Genomic DNA, 21,155 nt, shown 5'->3' on the forward strand with positions numbered 1-21,155 from the left:
GCTTTATGTTTCCAAAGAAGAATGTCAAAGCCCTGTTTAAACTTAATAATCTATAGCCATAAAATTTTTATTCCACTATATACATTTTCATATTGTTTATCATTACATTCTTCCTAAAACATTCATCTTATTTCTGGCAACTCTATATATTATGCAACAAAATTAAACTAATATTACATTATGAGCAAAACCTATATACATGTATATTAGAGCGACATGCTCTGGGAACCGTTTGAAATAACCTCTATTTTATATAGCCTCTTTTGCCAAGTCTAGTCTCTGTGATACAGCCATTTTTCTTCTGCAACTGATATAACATTTATGTGGGGGGGGGATTTCTAATTTTACTTTGCTGGTGTATAAATGTGTCATTTCATACAACTAGCTGTTTTTCTTTGTTGTAACTTCTTTCTCCCTGTTTTAGCCTCAGGCTCCCCTCTTTATTTGATCAGTATAGTTTATATCATATTCTAGGCAGTACTTCTTCCCAGGAGAAAAACAGGATTTCAAATTGCTACTCATGATTCCTAAGGCAAACAGAAAGGGGTGGGGGGTCGCCTGAATTAATGTTTTCTTTACTATTTTTGTTGTTTATTGGTTTTGTTTCCGTTAGCTGATAGATACATTTATTTTCTACCTTTTAATATCAGCCATTCCCTGTGACTGTCAATTATTTGGGAGCTTGATTATTTGCTGTTGGCTAAGTGAGTGGTTAGATAGAAAAATAATCAATGTGAAGATTTTGTCACAAAATTTGAATTCACTTCTTAATAAATAACTAATACGTAGCTGGGTGTGCTGAGTTCAATTGTTCTTTGATTGGCTTCTGAGATAAATGCTCAGGAATTTAAGAAAAGAGAGCTCGATTCTTGTGTTCCATCACTATTTATAGCTTACAGGAACTACATATACCACTAAAATATACGATCTCTTTTTAAGAGTATTTTTTCACAGAACTGACAAAACAAGGCATTAGCTAGATCTAAAATATTTCTTATGCATGTTCATACTCAAATTTAAAAGAAAATATGCACCATTATAGAACATGGTAGAAATACGACTTAGTTTCCCTTATCAGTCAAAAGCAAAAGAAGTACCCTGAAATGTATTTCACTTGTAATAATCCTCTCACAGAAAGAATTTTTAAAAGAAAAAGTTAAATTCTCAACAAATTTGCATACAGCAGGGAGACAAAGAGGCAATATGGACATCCTTAAAGTCAGACATGGTCAAGAGCAGAGACGATAATGCAGCCAAGGTCCAATGCCTACATCACAAGACACAGGTAAACTTCATTCCAACTCCAATCCTTGGGAGATGGTGAATTCATGTGGAATCGTTTCCCAAAAAGTATGAAGTTCTAGGTCCTTATTAACACTGACCGTTAGTTGTTCATGTTATTAATGGTAATCATAACCAAAAAAAGGGGCTTTCCTGTTATCTTTTTATTTTATCTTTTTATCACACTTCTACCATTAGATAAAAGATTGTTGTCCAAAGTTCTCCGTGTCTCCATTGTTCATGAGTCATTACTTCTAGAAGAGTAACTAAACCATTACATTTCAACCAAGGCCTATTTTTCACAGCCAAAATTTGCCAACAAAATATAAGGCAAGTATAGCTCAATCTTGAATTGAAATGCTAAGTTCAGGGAGCTATAGTGCTATCAGCTCATTTTAACATGTTCTGTAGGATGGATTTGAACGTAACTTATCTCAGGACCCAATACCACTCATCTACAGGTCAGAAGGCTGGATGGATACCTGTTTCAAGAGAACCCATTTAACCCAACTGCCTACACCAATTTAAAGCTTAATTTGGATGATGGATGAATTGGTCTTAACCTTTTCTCTTTAATACACCATAATTCATAACTACTCTGGAGAGGTGAGTACATTTATTCTTCCTCAGTTACCTTCAAATGAAATACATTGGTAGGGAAGTGCTATTGTCTCACTGAATGTAAATTAAAATAATAAAATTAATGTCAAAAGTCATTTCAGTATATACTTTATCACCATGGTAACTCACAGGTAAGTGAGTGGGTAAAATTGCAAATTACATACTCAGCTATTTAAAGACATCAATGAACTAAAGTCATTTAATCAAGCTTCTCGTTGCTTGAGCCATGTAATCAAGACGACCCGATTAAAGTCAAAGTCAGAAAGCCACAGCTACCCTTTCCCTGTCTGGCATTTCTGCTGTCAAGTTCAGCCTGCCTCATAGCTATATGCTATTATTTTGTAAGTATACTAACAAAGATCTGTTTTCTTATGGGAATGGGGACATGGTACAAACGCAATTCCACTTACCAATGAAAAACTAAAATTCTCCATTTATCCTTCAAACACAACTCCTGAAAAAGTCACAGCATCTCTGCTTCCCACAGAGAAGAACTGTCAAAGCCTTTTGACTTTCTACTCCCCATTCTATCCAGCTCCTCCCTCTGGCCTCGATTCTAGGCTACTCTGTTGTCTGTTGGACCCAGGACAGAATTACTATTGCAGTCTGTTCCTCCCAGGTTGGGTGCAGACCAGCAGGGTGGTCTCTAGCTTCCTCCATTACTTCCTTCTCCATCCTGACCCCAGGGTGACTTCTTAATGACTGTCAAAAAAATATCTCCTTTAATTACACCAAATGTCAGTCCATATACAACCAGATGCAAAGTACACGCTCCCCCAGGAAGTCCAAAAGGATCCACACTTCTCCAGACGGTCTCCAATGGCCACTTAAACCAAACTGACTCGTGACTTTCAGAGGACATGGAGCAAGTAAAGTGAATTAACCTATTTGTCTTTTGAGAGTTGAGCTGTAGTAATGCGTGGTCGTAGATGGAGAATTCTGTGTTTGAAAACACAGAAGTGCAAGCCAGAGAATTACTGTTTGCCTGCAAGATTTACATGAGTGATGCTTATTAATGTGATTTTAATAAGAAACAAATTGACATAAGGCCTCTCTCTTATTCCCAAGTAGCTTCACCAGCAGATGGAGAGAGCTCTTCAGTCACTCCTGAAATACCTTGAAAAGCCGCAGGCATTGTTGCCCTGGTAACATTCTATAAGAACAAATCTTGACCCAGATGAGAGGGCAAGGCAGGTGATGTGAAATTTACAAAGCAGTATAAAGCCTGTCCAGAAAAAGACAGTTTAACTGCCCTTCATTGTTCGACCCCTCCTTTCTCATTCCAAGCAGTACTTAAAGTAATTTTTAAATCCCAGGATGACTGGTTACGGTATTTTCAAATGGTTGGGCTTTCCCCACCCATCCTCTATGGATGTAAAGTTCCAACCAGCCCAGCAAGATTTCCAGTATGGCCAGGGCAGGGAGCAGAGCTTTGAGCTGCCTGGGGTTTATTCACAAAGAACCAGGGAGACAGATTTAGTGACGATGGGACACAGGAGATGAGACTTCTCTGAAGAGACCAGAGGGCTGTAGTCTGGATGAAGAAACTTCCTTGCGTTATGAGTAAATAAGCCTAGAGGGGATAGGCATTTGTGACCTAAAAATGTCTCCTAAGAACAACAGCACCTCACAGATCACCCACATAAGGTGCAGGTCCTGCCAGCAAAGACCCAGAGACCCCTTCTTCCACCTGCCATGCGGTCACATGCATTACCCAGACATCTCTTTGAGAAAAGTCGAACAGGAAAAGACTGAGTCACCCAAAGACACTCTTTGAAATGTTTGTCTCAGCTCAGACTGAGTTTATCTGACTAGACTGAAATCCAATTTTTGTTCCCATAGGCAGTGTGTAGGGTGTCATGGGCAAGATCAAATCAGTTACAAATAAAGGTACATTTTGTCTGAGGAAGCTGAGTTTATGTGGTTTTGGGACCTTATTCTGCGTGTGCCTGTGTGCACATAGGTCTCACACACGTGTGTTTACACAAAGAAAGACATAGGGAGAGCGACGGTAAAGTCACCAAAAAAGGAGGTAATTCTTTCTGGATAACGGGTTTATGGAAACACTTTATTTTTTTTCTTCCTGCTGATATATATTTTCTAAATTTATGATTCTGAACCAATTTTAATAGTATATATTTTCTCTGTAAAAAGCATTATTTTAAAAACAAAATAATGAGAATATGCTCCTTCTTGGGGCACATCCCTCTTTACAGTACAGACTGCCCCCAGCCTCCTTCCTGAGGCTTTCTAGGAGGCATCTGGGACAAAAGGTCAATTCCCCTGGATTGCCTGGACCCCTGAACAGTCAACTAGCCACAGATTACCATGGGTATAAAAATGAAGGTTTAAAACCAATACTTGTCTCTTCACATAAGTGTGGTAACATATATATTTCCAATTATCTTGCGAAAGATTATTCCCCAAATTATCAAACTCTGTCTAGAGGCAGATTTACACACACTTGGCACTGTACGGCCATGAATGTCTAGAAATTCTTTTTTTTTTTTTTTTTTTTTGAGGCAGTCTCAGTCTGTCATCCTCATTAGAGTCTGGTGGTGTTATAGCTCACAACCTCAAACTCTTGGGCTCAAGCGATCCTCTTGCCTCAGCCTCCTGAGCAGCTGAGACTATAGGTGCATGCCACCATGCCCAGCTAATTTTTCTATTTTTTAGTAGAGACAGGGTCTTGTTCTTACTTACGCTGGTCTCAAACTCCTGAGCTCAAGCAATTCCCCCCACCTCAGCCTCCCAGAGTACTAGGATTACGGATGTGAGCCACCGTGCCCAACCTGAAATTCTCTTTTCTAAAAGAAATATCTGAGTCGAGACTCCTGCCATGTGAGCATTCTGAGAAGACTTTACAGACACCACACGCATGGATGCTAATGGTCCTAGATGAGCTTCATCGCCGTTAGTGCCATCTCAGGACTCAAAAGTATAAACAAGCAAGAGCATTTTGCACTTTCTGCCTCCTCGTATGATCTAGTGCTCTACCAAGCCCTCACGCTTTCCTGGATGCAACTTTAAAGCCAGATCAGCTGAGAGATTGAATGTGCCACGTTTCTGACATGCACAAGTATCTGTGCATGACACAATCAAGATTGTCAGAGGGTGTGTGAAGAAGTTTTACCCCAACAGAGAGGGCCAGGCAGAGCATTCAGAAAAATACCAGATCTTCCTGCTTTACCTGGTCTGGGGGTAGTCCTTCAACCCAACAGATTATAAAAACATATTTACAATATATTTCTAAGACCAAATTTAGGCCAAGTGCTATCAAACCCTGAACCTACAAACACTGAAAGATAACATACAACACTTCATTCCACGTAATTAAATCTCATTGGAACCTGCCTTGATTCTAGCAGTGGAGAATCCGAAGCTCTTATCTGACAGGTTGATGAGGATTTGAAATGAATAGTATCACTAATGAGAGTCTTTGGAAATTAATCATATCATATTATTATTAACAACTGCAAAAGCTAAATTTCCAGAGATTAGATTATATAGGATAATTTTGAAATGTGAACGAGCCGATATTAAAGTGACAGAAGGCTACTTCCAAGTGGGATTAATAAGACACGAAGCACAGAATAAAAATTAAAGAATGGGTGAGGCGATTAAGCTGTTCCTTCATTTACATGTCTTGATGTATTTGAAAACGCAATACTTTGATTGTAGTTTGTGCTGTTGTTTTTATCTTCTACCTTACGTTCTACGAGAAAGGAGAAAGAAAGAAATGCCGGAAGAACATTTTGACCTATGACCACTGAGACCTAAAATAGCACAATTCTATTTTCCCAGGAAGTTTTAGTCCACTATAAGGCATCACTTATCTTTCTCAATTCTTCAGCTGGTTGTTTTGGGGGATCCCTACACATCAGCCCCTCCAGGAATTTTCAATGTAGAACACCATACGGTACTGCTGCTTCTGCCTGCCAGGTCCTGGTACGAAGGACCAGCCGCAAAGCACGTATCACTAATTCCTTACGCAGTTCTGAGATATGCTGTCTCTCCTGGCAGGGAGAAGGGAGCAGGGAGGCCGATTTTACAAAGCAAGCTTTGTCATTCATTCAGAAATACTGAGTGAGCACCCACTGGGTGTATACCTGGCATTATGCTACATCCCAGAGACACGGCAATTAACAAAATAGATACAGACCCTGGCCATTAAGCTCAACTTCTAGTGATGGAAACAGGTATTAACCAAGCATCAAAATGAGTTTCAGTGAACTGAAAGGTGGCTAAGAGTTATGAAAGATAAAGGCACATTATGTGCCAGGGTTAGTGAGGTGGGACATTGCAGGGGTTTCGGAGATGGAACAAACTAGCCTGGGCCTTGAAAGTCTGCCCACTAAACGAATCATGCAACTCTCTGACCTAATTGCATTTTTCAGATTTTTTTAAAAAGCAAATTCATTAAAAGACCATTTTTCACATCTTCCTTTTACATAACCATTTCATGAGTCCTTAATTGGCAAAATGAGTCCCCGTTTCTTATAGTCATGTCGCCTGTTTCTCAAGGCAGGTGATCAACTCTTGCCCCTTTGAAGGTCACAGTAAGTCCTTGCTTAGAAGTCCTGCAGCACTTACTTTCCAGATTAGAGCTTCTTAAACTTTAATGTGCCTTCAAATTGCCTGGAGGTCTTTTTTAAATGTGGATTCTGCTTCAGTGAGTCTGAGGTGAGGGTCAAGGTTCTACTGTGTTTCTAACAAGGTCCAGGGGGTGCTGATGTGGCTGGTCCAGAAACCACAGTTCAACAACAGGAGACCCAGAGCATCTGCTAACTCATCCAAAAAGAAACAAAAACCTGTTTTACGGAACCCACAGCAACACTGCCTCATCCTCACCTGCTTACCACCACCACTTAATAACTGGACGATCTCAGGTAATTATAGAAACTCTCTTTCTCAATTTTTCTAATTTATAACCCCCCAAATAATATTATCTACTTGACAGCTTGTTATGAGGATTAAACAAATAAACACATAAAGGGCTTACCACAGTGCTCATAATAAGCGCCCAGTGGATATTGATTATCACCAGGTCCATCGCCTCTCAACTAGCGTCTAACTTTACTGAGGTCAGGGGTTGTGTTTTCTATCTCATTGCAACCGCAGAACTTGCCATGAACATCTCTTTACGGTGATGACAGGGTGTGGTGGGATTGATGCTAATTGCGCTGAATAGTTGTAGCATTTCTCTTAATCTGACAATATTTTTCTATCGTCTGTCAATAGGCAACTTTCTATTTATGAGACCCCTCCCACCCTATTATACCCATTTAAGGAAATGTGTAAAATTATTGTTGAATAAGTATTATTGTATATCAAATATAAATGACTGACCAGACGTGGTGGGTCATGCCTGTTATCCTACCACTTTGAAGGTGGAGGCAGGAGGATGGCTTGGGGCCAGGAGTTTGAGACCAGCAACATAGTGGGATATTATTGCTACCAAAAATAGAAAAATTAGCCAAGTAGGGTGGTAGGTGCCTATAGTCCCAGCTACATGAGAGGCTGAAGTGGGAGGATTGCTTGAGCCCAGGAGTTTGAGGTTACCGTGAGCTATGATGATGATGCCACTGCTTTCTAGCCCAGGTGACAGAGTGAGACCTATCTCAAAATATTATATATATTCATACACACATACATATGATTCATTTCTTATATAACTCAAAAAAATGCATTTATAGCAGAAGTTTGCATCTGTTAACTATATAGAACTGTGGGTGTCAACTAAACAGATTTGAGAATAAATTGTGCCTGTGGTGCCTATGGCTCAGGAGCTAGGGCACCAGTCATACACAACAGGGCTGGTGGGTTCAAACCCGGCCCAGGCCTACCAAACAGCAACAACTACACCAAAAAATAGCTGGGCATTGTGGTGGGCGCCTGTAGTCCCAGCTACTTGGGAGGCTGAGGCAAGAGAATCTTTTAAGCCCTAGAGTTTGAGGTTGCTGTGAGCTGTGATGCCACAGCACTCTAATGAAGGCAGCATAGTGAGATCTGTCTCAAACAAACAAACAAACAAAAAGAATAAATTGGGGTCAGAGATTATACCTAGAGGAAAATTATTTGTAATACTAAGTAGTATACACCTATGGAGACCAAAAGCCCAGAATACTGAGAAGACAGGTGGCAGGTCCCAGAGCAGAAAGAGGCTCCTCCCCGTGAACACAGGATCTGAAGATCATCCGGTGTTCAAGCCATCACTTCATTCTTCACACCACAACCCACTGGAGCACACTCCAACGACTCCAAGTCATTCCCTCTTTATTTGCACTTCAACTCCCCTGGGACCATCCACCCACCTGCTTCTAAGCCTGTTTCTGTTACCTGTCATGACACAACAGACCTTTCTAACACTCAGTGGCCCTGAACAAGTCATTAGTGCTTCTTGTAGTCTCGAGTTGACGAGGCTTAGCTGAGCAGTTTTCTCCCTTGAATTCTCTCATGCAGTTGGCAGATAAAGCTACAATCACCTAAATTCTAGGCTTGGGCTGGTCATCTCTGCTGGACACTCACATGGCTGGCCCTGCCTGGTGGTGCTCAGACACTTCTCTCTCCCTGCAGCCCCTCCACAGGGCTAGCTTTGATGTCCTGGCAAGGTATGGTCTCAGGTCAGTCCAACTGGTGGCTGGCTTTTGCCAGAACAAGCATCCTGAGAGACCCAAGCAATATCCACATGGCTTCTAAATGCACTTCAAAAGCCAAGCACAGCCATTTCTCCCTCATTCTATTAGCCAGCCTGGACTCCGCAAGTCCTAAGTTTCTGGAGGTTTTGCTCCATTGGGGAAGGGGCGATCTTTGGAGGGAGCTGCCACAAGCCCCAGAGCTTCTCAGGTGAGTGATGTCCTACACGTGTGGGGACAATCAGGAGAAGGACATCCCATCTTTGCCAACGCTGTTTCCTTCCAAGATCAGATGGGAAAAAGAGCAACCAAAGAAAATCATTCTGTGTAAAGACTTCTGCTTCAGACCTAAAAACCTTTGGACAACATTGTCTAGAAGAAAAGCGAAGAGATGTCTACTAGGATTTAAAAATCCACAGCCAAAATGACATTCTAAGGCCATTCCATTACACCATGCAATAACGACAAGTCAGGAGCTAAAAATGGCCATCACCTCACCTGCTTCCCTTGGTCTTCAATGGACCAGAATGCTCGCTTCTTCCTAATTTTTTTATTTTTTTAATGGTTTTGGCTGGGGCTGGGTTTGAACCTGCCGCCTCCGGCACATGGGGCCAGCGCCTTACTCCTTTGAGCCACAGGAGCCGCCCTCTTCCTAATTATTTTCCCTGAAAGAAATACTTGGGTGGCAAATATTATGCAGAAACAGATTATCTGTTTCCTGAATAATGAAAACCCAAAGTAAGCCCAATGCCTGCTGATTCTCTCCTGCCAAAAGCTTTACTAAGTTGTTTATAAAAGAAGATTCACAGAAAGGGAGGAAAGAGGGCCCTTCCTTCCTTTTCCCAGAGGAATAAACCAAGAGCTACGGATTTCCATGCGCTGTGCGTGCTCCAGGGCCGGCAAGCCAGCGCCTGACCTGGATGTGGACTCTCAGTCACACCGCCAAGCCAGATGTTTTCTTTTCCAGAAATAATTTTGCATCTCTTATCTTTCCCTCCCATTCATAATGGAATAATTAAAATTGATTGAGCACCCACTGGACATAAGGTAATATATGCAGTGCTTCTTCCAAAAATCCCTTATCTTCATTTTCCCATAAAGCAAAGACTAGACACATGCAGTTGTTTTCTCTGGTATTTATCTACAAAGCACAGGCAGATGTCAAAGGCAGTTAGGAAGGTCACGGGCGCGTTTGGTGCAGGGTGCTCACAGGCTTCTTCAGTCTCATACACGCAAGGACCTCGCGTGTCATCTCTGCACCGGGGACAGGAGGTTTCTGAGAACTGTTCAGAACAAATAAAGTGTGCGTCTATTACTTCATGTTACTCTTCCTGCCCAGTCCCTTTTTGTCCCTCAAGGAACTGCCTCTTTGGGGGTTACTGAAACTGTCCCTGCCTCCTCCAGCTCTGCATAGGTATATAACGGAGGCAAATCAGATCTTGAAACCAGAGAGAAGGTGCCTTTGAACCACGCTGGGAGAACCAGATTTCTTTTCCAGGATCTGTACGGAGTTGAGGAAGGGGAAGTTGTCTCTCTTTAGGTTAGATGCTTCTGGGCACGTCTCTGACACTTGTGGGGTAATCGAGCCAAAGAAGCTCATGACCATCAATTTGGGTAGCAAAGGGCAGCATTCTGGGGCATCATTTGAACCTCTGAATCAAAGGCCACCACACCACTGGACTTGCTATTATAGGTATCAATAAGTTCTCTTCCCTCCTCCTTTAGTGGCTATTTGGGGTTGGGTTTCTGTCATTTGTAGCTATAAAGTCCTAACTAATACACAATTGCTTTAGGTCAAACCAACCCAAAACATTCCACCCACATAATAGCACAATCATCAAACACCTAGAAAGATCCATCATTTTGGCAGCTATAAGGATGAGTTTGCCGAGACCTTACAGTCAGCTGAGTCATTGGAGTGTTCTCAGCCACCATCTGAGAGTACACTGGCTTGGTCATCCTGAGGTCTATTTTTCCTGCCTGTGCACTGACCATATCCGTCAGGATCCTAATAGATATATTTAAAGCAAGCAATTACTTACAGAGGGGTGAGCAGGATTAACAAGGTGTGGGCCCCCAGAGACCAGCAACAGTGAGGCTGTGTGTTACCAAAGCTCAGAAAGAGCTAGCACCCTGCTGGGCCCCCTCAGCTGGGAGCTGCAGTCATGCCAAAGACACAGCACCAAGGCAGGGAGGGAGCAGGGAAGAAATGACCCAAGCCCCCTCTCTCTCCTGCCTACTGAACCCCTGCCAGGGCCTTCCCTTGGCCAAGCCCCATTGGCAGCCAGCTGTGGAGGGGGCCCAATGATGTAGGAAAAAACAGTTCCCTAAGAAGGAACAGAAAGAATCATAATTAGGAAACAAAACAGAGACTAGCACACCGACCCACCCTCTACTTTGCTAAAAAGAGTATATATAACACCATTAAAGACTCATTGGGAAAAGATGGGGTAAGCACTTATTTCGGACCCTGCAAGCTTGGGTACAAGAATGTTCACCTTCCAGAATTTCCTCCCTGGCTTTGTTCATATGAACCTATCCACTTCTTCAAGATGATTTTAAAACCTAAAGTACATCATTCTCCCTTTGACCATGATGACACAAACTTTTTTGCTCTGTATTTTCTCCCTCTGTATCTATCTCCCTAGATAGCCTTATACACAGAGGATACGGGGGGTGGGGCGGGGGGGGGAGTGGAGACCTAGAAAAGGATGGCGAAGCTCCGAAACCAGGATCAGCAATGACAAAGAACCTGAGTGTTTGATGTTCCTCATGCTCTTTGAAGAACAAATGCACCCAAGTGTATGGTCTTTAGCAAGATGAATGTATACTCTAGGATGTTTCTGCTTTGTTTTTGTGCATTCTCACCATCAATCTTCAGGCAGACATGTCTCCTTAATACATACAGTATACGGGAAATTGTTTTTCGGCTATAAAAATGCATTAACAGCTCCAAAGGAGCAATTACACCATGTATTGTAAATGCACATTAAGACTAATACACCACACTTATCTCAACCTCAATGAATTCAGAGCTGTGGTGTGGCGAGTCCAAAGGTGACTCAGATTAGTTCAAGATAGAAGACCCCAGGGGGAGAGGGCTTCCCCCTGCTGTGTCAATTACAATGACACAGGTATAAAGCAATAACCTGGTCCCATTTTGTTGCTTTTTAAAGAAGCTGCTGCATCTGAGATGAGGCCTGCATGCACAAAGGCGTGTTTACGCCTGTGCATTCCCATGGTGAATTCCTGCCAGCCCTCTGACTCACGTCAGCCCCTCGCATTTGGAAATCATTGTGTCTCATGCAGACAGCGAGTCAATTACTGAGGCTATATGCCTGGTTTTAGAGTAGACTTTATTTATTACCCTTGTTATGGCTGGGATATGGAGGACCCTAACCATAACGTGTGAAATCAGATTCTTCTACTGTTGCATTACAAATCTCATTGGATGCAGTGAATTTGCTTTATTCAGGTCTAGTCTAGATTAACGGGAAGGGAAATATGGATTTTTTTTAATCCATATAAACAACGTAGACTTGTTAGAGACTTGTTTCTGATGTTTATGGATTTCTCTTTAGTGCATACAGCCTATAGAAAATTGTTTTTAAGCAATAAACAATAATTGTATTTGGGGACACAGAGGTACCAGTGCCGGATTGCATTCAGCCTGCTGATAAATTTCTCTGGCCCATTTTTTTTTTCTTATGCAGACATAAAAACACAAAGACAAACAATATATTTTCCTGCCTCTGCTGCAACCTTCTCCTCTCCCACTTTATTTTCCACTACCCTTCTCGTTTGATATTACCTTTTTAAATTGCTAAATATAAATATTCCACAATGAACGTCTGTAATTAGGTTGTCTGCTCCCCTGCAAGGACTGGTTAGAAAGAGAAAGGGCTTTCATCTAAAGCGGACTAACAGAGCTAGAAGTTAATTAGAAATTAGCCATATATCCTGGGTAAATTATTTATGCTAAGCCATGTGTTACTGTAAAAACAATATACATTTACACCGACTATTGTAAACATAAAATAATTAACAGTAAAAGGGAAGATATTATCCCTTAATAGAATCCCTTTGCCAAGACCAATTTAATTTTCTCTCTCATAATAATAACCCAGAGTCTCTGCGTTATGCACAAAGAGCAAAGCTTCTTTTCAGGTCTGTCTTTCGTCGGTCTTTTTTCTCTTTTCCTCTTTCTCATTCTCTATCCCTCTCTTCTTTTTCTGCATGAAGAGTTCTCTGATTTGCCTATGTCACCTTTTAGCATGCCTTTTCCTTTTTCTTCTTCTTTCTTCATGTCTTTTTTTCCTACCTTTTCCCCTTTTACCCATTTTTTTTTTTTTTTTTGAGACAGAGCCTCAAGCTGTCCCCCTGGGCAGAGTGTCGTGGCATTACAGCTCACAGCAACCTCCAACTCCTGGGCTCAAGCGAGTCTCCTGCCTCCGCCTCCCAAGTAGCTGGGACCACAGGCGCCCGCCACAACGCCCGGCTATTTTTTGGTTGCAGCCATCATTGTTGTTTGGCGGGTGCGGGCTGGGGATTCGAACCCGCCACCTTAGGTGTACGTGGCTGGCGCCTTAGCCGGTTGAGCTATAGGCGCCGAGCCTACCCATTTTTTAAAATTAAAAATTAAAGAGACTGGCTCGGGGCCTGTAGCTCAGCAGCTAGGGCACCAGCCACATACACCAGAGATGGCAGGTTCAGATCCAGCCCAGGCCTGCCAAACAATGACAACTATAACAAAAAAATGGCAGGGCATTGTGGTAGGCACCTATAGTCTCTGCTACTTGGGAGGCTGAGACAAGAGCATCTCTTAAGCCCAAGAGTTTGAGGTTGCTGTGAGCTGTGACTCCACAGCACTCTATCTAGGGTGACATAGTGAGACTCTGTCTCAAAATTAAATTAAATTAAAGAGATTTCTAAAATCTTACTCAGCGTGATTTTTCTCCTATCTCACCCTGAGCCCTGTTCCCTCTCTCTCCTTTTTTTTCCTTTTCTCTCTTTGGGATCCAGGCTTCTGACAAAATGTTTATTGTTTAAATTGTTCAAGAAAAAAAGCCCTAAGGTGTAAACATAAAATGTAGTCTATTTTAATTCTCTCTCTTCTTTCTCCCTTATCTATTAGGAGGGTCATAAAGAACAAAATGGGCCAACCCTAGAATGCGCTCTCAACCCGCTGAGGGGCCTTTGGATTCAACCCAAACGCTGAACTATGTTTGTTTCCTGTGGCGAACACGGATACGTACTAAAATTGCACAGCGTCCCTTTGGGGAATAGGGCATTGGTGTTCATATGCTTCTATATGCATCATCAGTATTAAATACCATTTAATGAAGTGTCTTTGCATCTAAAACGCAGTTACCTGAGGACTCTCCTTAGAAAACATTCATTGAATTTTTTCCCCATTCATGTCTGGCAGCAACAAATACTGTGCAGCTTTTACACGGTGAGTGTAGGTGTTGTTAATGTACTTTCCACATCCATTTAAATGCAAATCTTCATGCAAATAATCACTTGGAGGAGGAAGAAAAAAACAGAAAATGTGTTTAGCTGAAGACAAAGCTAAAGGGATAATAGAAAGCATGAATAGGGTGTCAGTGGAGGGCTACACAATACAAACCTCCCCTGCACCAACCGAAAACACATTAACGACAGCACAGAGGATTTCTCAATAGGTTCTTACAGTATTGTCATATGTAAACATGATTCCCAGCAGGTGAAACAAAATGAATGAATTTGGAAGAAATGTACACATGTCTCTAGAAGAAGTGAAAGGTTGAGCCAGTCGTACAAAACAGGCACTCGATCAATGCCCCAAATACTAATGAAGGACAAATATTTATGCTTCCTTCAGAAATCCAAAATTCAGAAAAGAACTCATTGTCCAAATGACTCGATTGTTAAATAATGCAGTGGGGAGAGCATTTCAACAGAAAAGTAGGAAATGAGCTAGGACTAAATAAATATCATTATACTTGAGAACAGCAACTTCAAGGCGAAATTTGGCTCTGGGGAGGGCTGGATTGTGATCCTGGGGAAATTTCCAATTTGCACTATTTGCAGGGAAAACGTTACATCAACAAAGGTTAAGTGCTGGCATCAAGAAAAGCAGAACGTCCTAGAGTTTCTCAGTTATTGCTATTTTAAGTACCTCTCCAAGTTTCCCTTGGATGCGTTCAAGAGGGTTGACAAGAAACCAAGGAAGTTGCAAAATAACAAGGCCAAAGGGCTGGTAATGGCGTAGAAAGGGGGAAAATGATCTTTTAGTGTTATGTATTTCCAAATGGGTAAACCTATTTGTGACACATGTTGTTATACTGGAGAAAAACACTTCAGTTTTCCCGTAGAGCTCAGAATTTGCTGTTGCTCCGTTTGACGACACCAGCAGAGAAATGGAACTTGGAAGGCTTAATTTGGACATATCTTGGAAGGATTTCAATAGACTTCAGGCTGTATTATATGCTCTTTAACTTGGAGTGAGTTCACATTTCTTGGAGAGTACATCTGGCTAGAGTGATTACTTTTGATTTCCTTGGCTGCACGTAGGCCAACAACACCCCCACCCCCACCCCCTTGCCAAAAGAAAAAAAGTAAAAGAAAATAAAAACTTTGCAAAAATTAACTCTATAAATTCTGTATTTCCCCACAATGCAGATGTTTTATCATTTAAATAAATATTCCTCTTTGACAGCAGTTCTCTCATTCTTCTGTTTATCTTGCCAGCTATTTGTGTGTTACCATCCTTTGAGAGAGCATTAGGAATCCTGATTCTTTTCTACCTCTCCATTCATGCAACCCAAACGTTGTGTATTTGCACACATTCTGCCATTGATTTCAAACCTTAAACTATAATCAGAGTCAGATGAATTTGGTAAAAGACTTGGCTCCGTGCCAGGACATCAGGTGGTATTAGAAAGGGGAAAAAACTGTAAAATGGTTCCTGTGAATTTACCATAATAGGCAAGAAGACAGAGAGGCCCGGAGACAATTTGATCTTCGAAAAGACTCAAGCCTCCAAGCATTAAATTATCCTCTGGAATAAATTATATAGGACTGTAATTTATTTATATGAGGTAGATATTCAAATTAACTTATATTTAAGCCATTCAATACATGTAATTATGATTTTATTTATACATTTATGACAATGTTTAAATTATTCAATGTATTTGTTGATAAATGTTTCTTTATATTTTTACTTATATATTCTCTTTTCCATAAAAAATAGACCAGGAGGAAGATTGATTCATCAGGATAAGCTAGATAAGGCCATGAAAAGCAAGCCCCAAATTCTCAGTGATGTAATCTAACCAAGGTCTTTTTCTTGCTCATTCCATATCCACTCTAGGTCCAGCAGAGTTTCGGGAGTAACTAATTTCCAGGCAGGGACTTAGTCATCCAGGCTCCTAAGGGATCCACTTGGTAACTGTATCACCTGTTCCCACAGTGGGAGAAGACAGCTGCAATTGCATTTAAATACCCAGGCTTGGTAGTGACCCACATGATTTCTTCTTGTAGCTCATTGGCCAAAGTGAGTCACATGGCAATGATACCAAGATGTGACTCTCCCGTTGCTCAGAGGGCCTAGAGAACCAGGTTTGAATGAGCAGTGGAAGCTTCTAGCACAGAAGAATGCAATGGTACTAGACATGTTTGTTCTTCTTAGAAAAATCTATGGCTTATAATTAGTACCTTGCTCATCATGTTCACCCTTCAATTTGGATTACGTTTCTAGGCTTAACTATTTCACCATTGATGGCTTGAGAGATCTTTGAGGTGAAGAAACATTTTGCTCATATTTTTATACCCAATTGACAATGACCTTGTAGTGGGTATTTTACAAAGATTGATTTAATTAAATGATGTTATTTCTCCTAAGATAATCATTAAATTTTCCCTGTCTTTTCCTGGTATAGCTGTTGGATCAAACACCTTGGAAAATTAGCCAATGCCTGTACCCAAAGCAGTTGTGGGTAAGTGCAGCGTTCAGTGGCCCTGTGGGACAGCATTAGTAAAGAGTGACAAGCATCTTTTCTAATTAAGATATTTACATCTCTTCCTTTGTCTGTCAGGAAAAAAATAATAAAGCAGTTTTAGGAAAGAGATGCTGTGTGGAGCTATGAAAATAACCTAGACTGGAGCTTGGAAAACGGAATTCTTGTTCCGGCTCTGCCCTTATTTCACTGTGGAATCTGTGTATTCCCATCAACTCCCTGGGCCTCCATTGCCTCATTTATCGGCCTCCATTGCCTCTATGTGGAGTGATGGAGTCAGAGTTCATGCACGCAATGCTGTATGCACTGTGCAACTTAAAGGAATTTTTACATAATTGATTTCAGAAGTGTTCCAATATTTGTTAACGGGATCAGAGTTAAGAAAATTTTCAAATAAAGTCATCTTTAGCATCCTCTTACCACTCCTTTCTGAGGCCAGTTTTCATCTCAGTACCTGGCCCTTGGTCATTCAGCGTCCCCTCTTCCCCTGATAGTTCTTGGTTTAAATATCACTGTCTCAAATTCACAACAAAGCTTATTTTTCCTTCTTTCCTTCGATAAAAGAATAAGCTAAAGTTCTACGTAACAAATCTCCACTAGAAATTTGTGATTCTTCAATGTATGTAGACTTGATGCTAAGAGGTCCCTGCATCCTTTTGTGAAAGTTAAAAGGACCAGATCCACCATTCCCAGAACTCCGATAACTACCCTATGGGTATGTGATCCAGTGGCAGCTAAAATATACTCCTGTTCAGGGCTTTGAATCCTGCCTTGTCATGCCAAAGCACAAAGGCTGCTTGGATTCCTATATGGCAGCAGATGTGGTAGGACTATCCTCATTACTTGAGGAGGGGCCGGGGTGGGAGAGTGTTCCTTCAGTAGCACAGGCCCGGTGCTGGGGTAGTGGTGGTGTGATGTTCTGGTCCAGCTGCTTCTGTTAAAACAAGGCTACATTGCTCTCTGACTTTTTACTTCCTTGGCTTCTTACCATTTTCCCGAGCTTGGTTTTAATCTCCTATGGATTCTGAAGCCTCCAAGAGCTTTGCAGGAAATTCATCTCTTTGCTTAATGCCACTGGAGACCATTTCCATTCCTCACAACTAAAAGATTTGGAGGTTGTGGTGGATAATGAGCTGGTCTGCTACTCTAGCTTCTGTAGTTTCTAGAGTGTCAACAAATACACTATCTCAGTCCTCCCGTTAATCCTCGAAGGGGATAAGACATAAAAATATAAGTATTATTTCCAACTCAAGCATGTTAAATTTAAGATTCCAAGAGAGGAACTGACGTGACCAAGCTCCATACTGTATTAAGTGGTGGATCAAGATTCATTACCAGAAAAAAATTACTTCACATCCAGTTTTTGTTTTTTTCATGTTTCACCTTGCTCTTCTCCAAAGGAGTGGCTTTCATCACAATAGCCCAACATAAAAAAAAAGGCTTTTTTATCAGAAGATGGAAGAGAATATCCTCGAAATCTCCCCCAAAGGATGGGCCCCTTGCTCGTACAAATGTAAGTAACCACAAGTGGTACTTAATTCCAGCCCTGCCACATGCTAACAGCTCAGTGCCAACGGCTGTCCAGCAAGATATGAGGAACACTCTGAGGAAATGCAGGCTCGTGATAACTAACAGTCCACATGGCATAGCAGAGACACAGGGACCAACAGATACACTGATCTCACCCCTTAAAGGGCTGCACGTCTTCCTCTTTTATATTTCAGCCTGTAACTTCTTTGACCTTGTCATATTGCCTCTCTTCCCCCCCCCCCCAACATTTTGTCTTCCAGGATCTGGTTGGAACAATAATTCTAGGAGTACAAATTCCTCAAAACACAGTCCACCAGGCTTCATCTGTGTTCCAAATTTCCCCCTGTCTGCTGTCTGCGCTGCATACCCTCTCCCATTCTGAACACCTGTTTGGAGCCTTGCCTCTTACAATGAAAGGGCCTTAAAACCTCTGATGTCTTGGTAAGGAAAGAGAACGGGAAAACAGTTACCTAAACTGTGCAATGCTGAAGAACCAGTTCAAAAGTGAGTACCCTAGTGGTAGGTGTTTTGGGATTCGCAGGACTGGGGTTGGTTAAGCTCATAAGTGAGCGATAGGGATGAATAAGATGACAATGGCTGTAAGGTGAGATGACGGGTACCGGAGTATCACTAGGTATATTTATTCTCCTTTTGAAGGCGTAAGTATAATTAGTAGTGGATTCACTCATTAAAAGACAGGGTGATCTTAAAGAGGACCAACCCTGGGTCTCACAGCTGTCAGACCCACCTGGCAGTGCGTGTGTGTAGGAAGAGACTAGCAGTGCGCTACTCTGCCTGCAACAGTTCCTTTGAAACTTCATGGAGAAGAGGCCAAAACCTCTGCCACCTATTGAGTTTTGTGACAGTCCCACCCTGCTTCCCATCATGGTGAATGGCAAGAGATTTTAAATGAATAAGAGTTTAGTGGGTACAGGATGTTATCTTTTTCTTATAGATAAGAAAAGGATACAAGCATCAGGATACAACATTAGAAGCATTAGATCCCAGAACATAAAGGAACGATAACAGCTGGAAAGAAGAAAGGTGTACACCCAGCTGGAGCCAGGAGTAAGGAGGGAAGAGAGACAGGGAGGAAGCCCAAATGTGCCCCTCACAGAGACGGAGAGGGGTCTCCAAAGAGACTGAATTTATCAGTCAGAGGTCTTTAGTGCAGATAACATTCTAGATAAGATAAAGAGGAAGGGGATTATTACAGACTGTAACAGAGCTCACAAAATCTCTGGGTGATTTGAAAGAGTGGGCTCTACACAGGACTTTCAGCAGCAGTTTGCACGGCAACTCCAGAGAAGAAGTGCGTTCAAGGACTTGGGTCCAGCATGGGCTTCTGTTGCAATTAGGAAATGTTGAACCAGGAAGCTGCCTCTGCTGCTGGCAGCCGCAGACCGACACTGCCTCTGTCCTCCTCGCCAGGAAATCAGATCTCCATGCGAATAGCCGCCACCTCTTGCTCTTTCCCCCTTCCCTAGTCTCATGTCAGTGTGTCCACGTTGAGAATGGAGGTCAGAGGCCCCTCTAACTGCACAGGGATCTGTGAGATCCAGTCTCCAGCTTCCTGGGTTTGCATGTCTGGGAGAATGAATGAGAAGGCCTAGGTCTCAAAGGGAATGAGCTGCAGGATCCGCCACCTTGACCTTCTGCTATTCTCACCGTGGTCTCTAAACCAAAGGCAAGGCTGCAGGGTATTTGCTCATCAGAAAGTAATATGTTTGTTCTTGGAAAATTACAATCCAGATTTCATCTTAAACACATAAATCAAGCTCCCTTTGGAACTCTCTTCCTTTTCAGACAAAACCCGTCAGGAAAATTGGCAGGAAAAATTGTCTTTGAAAAAACAAAACCAAAAAACAGGAAGCCTTATCCAGGACTGACACTCTCCTGAATTTTCTGGAGATGTGGATTGGCATAAAGGGAGGAAGAAAAAAATCTCTCAGACCCATGAAACTGTAAAGCTATAAAATACTCAAGGCATAGCCAAAGCCTTGATTCCAGGGGCAGGACTTTTAACTAGGGGTTCTGAGAGCTTAGTTATGAAGTCACCTGACTGGCAAGAATTCTTTTAGGTCCCTTAAAATGTTCATGATTTATTTTGTAAGTGCAAATGGGAGGAAAGCTTGGTGTTAGAACAATAAGACCAGGGAAGAAGCTAGGCTCGTGTGTTTTGTTCCCAACCTAGACTCAGGTATTGGGCTTCAGTTCTGACTGAAGTCGTCTTAAGGTACAGAATCATCACGGCACTGTACACAGAGCTAACTGGTCCCTGGTCCCCTGCTCCAGTTTTCCTGTGATTAACAAGACGTAATAAATTAAAAGCTTTTCCCACATGAAGCTTGAAGAGCTATTTGTTTGCTTGCTTGTTTGAGTTCCAGCATCAAAGAAAGACCTTCGGCACAGACACAAATCCCGGTATTAATTCTCATGAAAATTCATAACAACATTGGATATTGTTATCTCCGAGGAAAGAAGTACGCGTGGCTGTGAGGAGTGCGCTGCCCTTCTGAAAACAGTTGACCTTCTGCTAATTGTGCTTGTTAGTCATTAGACCACAGTTAGTGTAAAGTAATGTGTTTGTTAATTGGAAATTAGAATCCTAAACCAAAGCTGACTTCATCTTTAAAATCATAAGGATCTGGATATAAATCGAGCCTCCACTGGCAGAGGCTGTGGCTAACCGTGAAATTCAAATGACATTGCCATCCCAGGAAAATCTTCGGCCGACTTTTTATTAAGAGTGGTCAGAACAGAGCTCGTTTTCCCATTAGAAAGAGGGAGTTCTCCTGTTTGTGGACAGATGCCAGGAACACAACCGCAGTTTGGAAATAAGAGAAATCTAGCGCACACCGGACTGAGCTCCTCCTGGATTTGGGTCCGTGGAAAACTTCAAGGAATGGAGGCTTAATAGTTGGTCCACAAAAGACTGGAAAGGCCCACTTGTATTTTCTCTGCTTTCAACCTCATGTGACTACTCCACTTGGAGAGGCCCCAGGAATTTGACACGGGCTCCGTCTGATGCACACCGGGCCCCAGATGCTGTACACTGTTGCTTTTGTTCCTTCTGAGCAGGGCA

This window comes from Otolemur garnettii, unplaced genomic scaffold (assembly GCF_000181295.1).
Source record: "Otolemur garnettii isolate 467f Iridium unplaced genomic scaffold, OtoGar3 scaffold00160, whole genome shotgun sequence".
Taxonomy (NCBI): domain Eukaryota; kingdom Metazoa; phylum Chordata; class Mammalia; order Primates; family Galagidae; genus Otolemur; species Otolemur garnettii.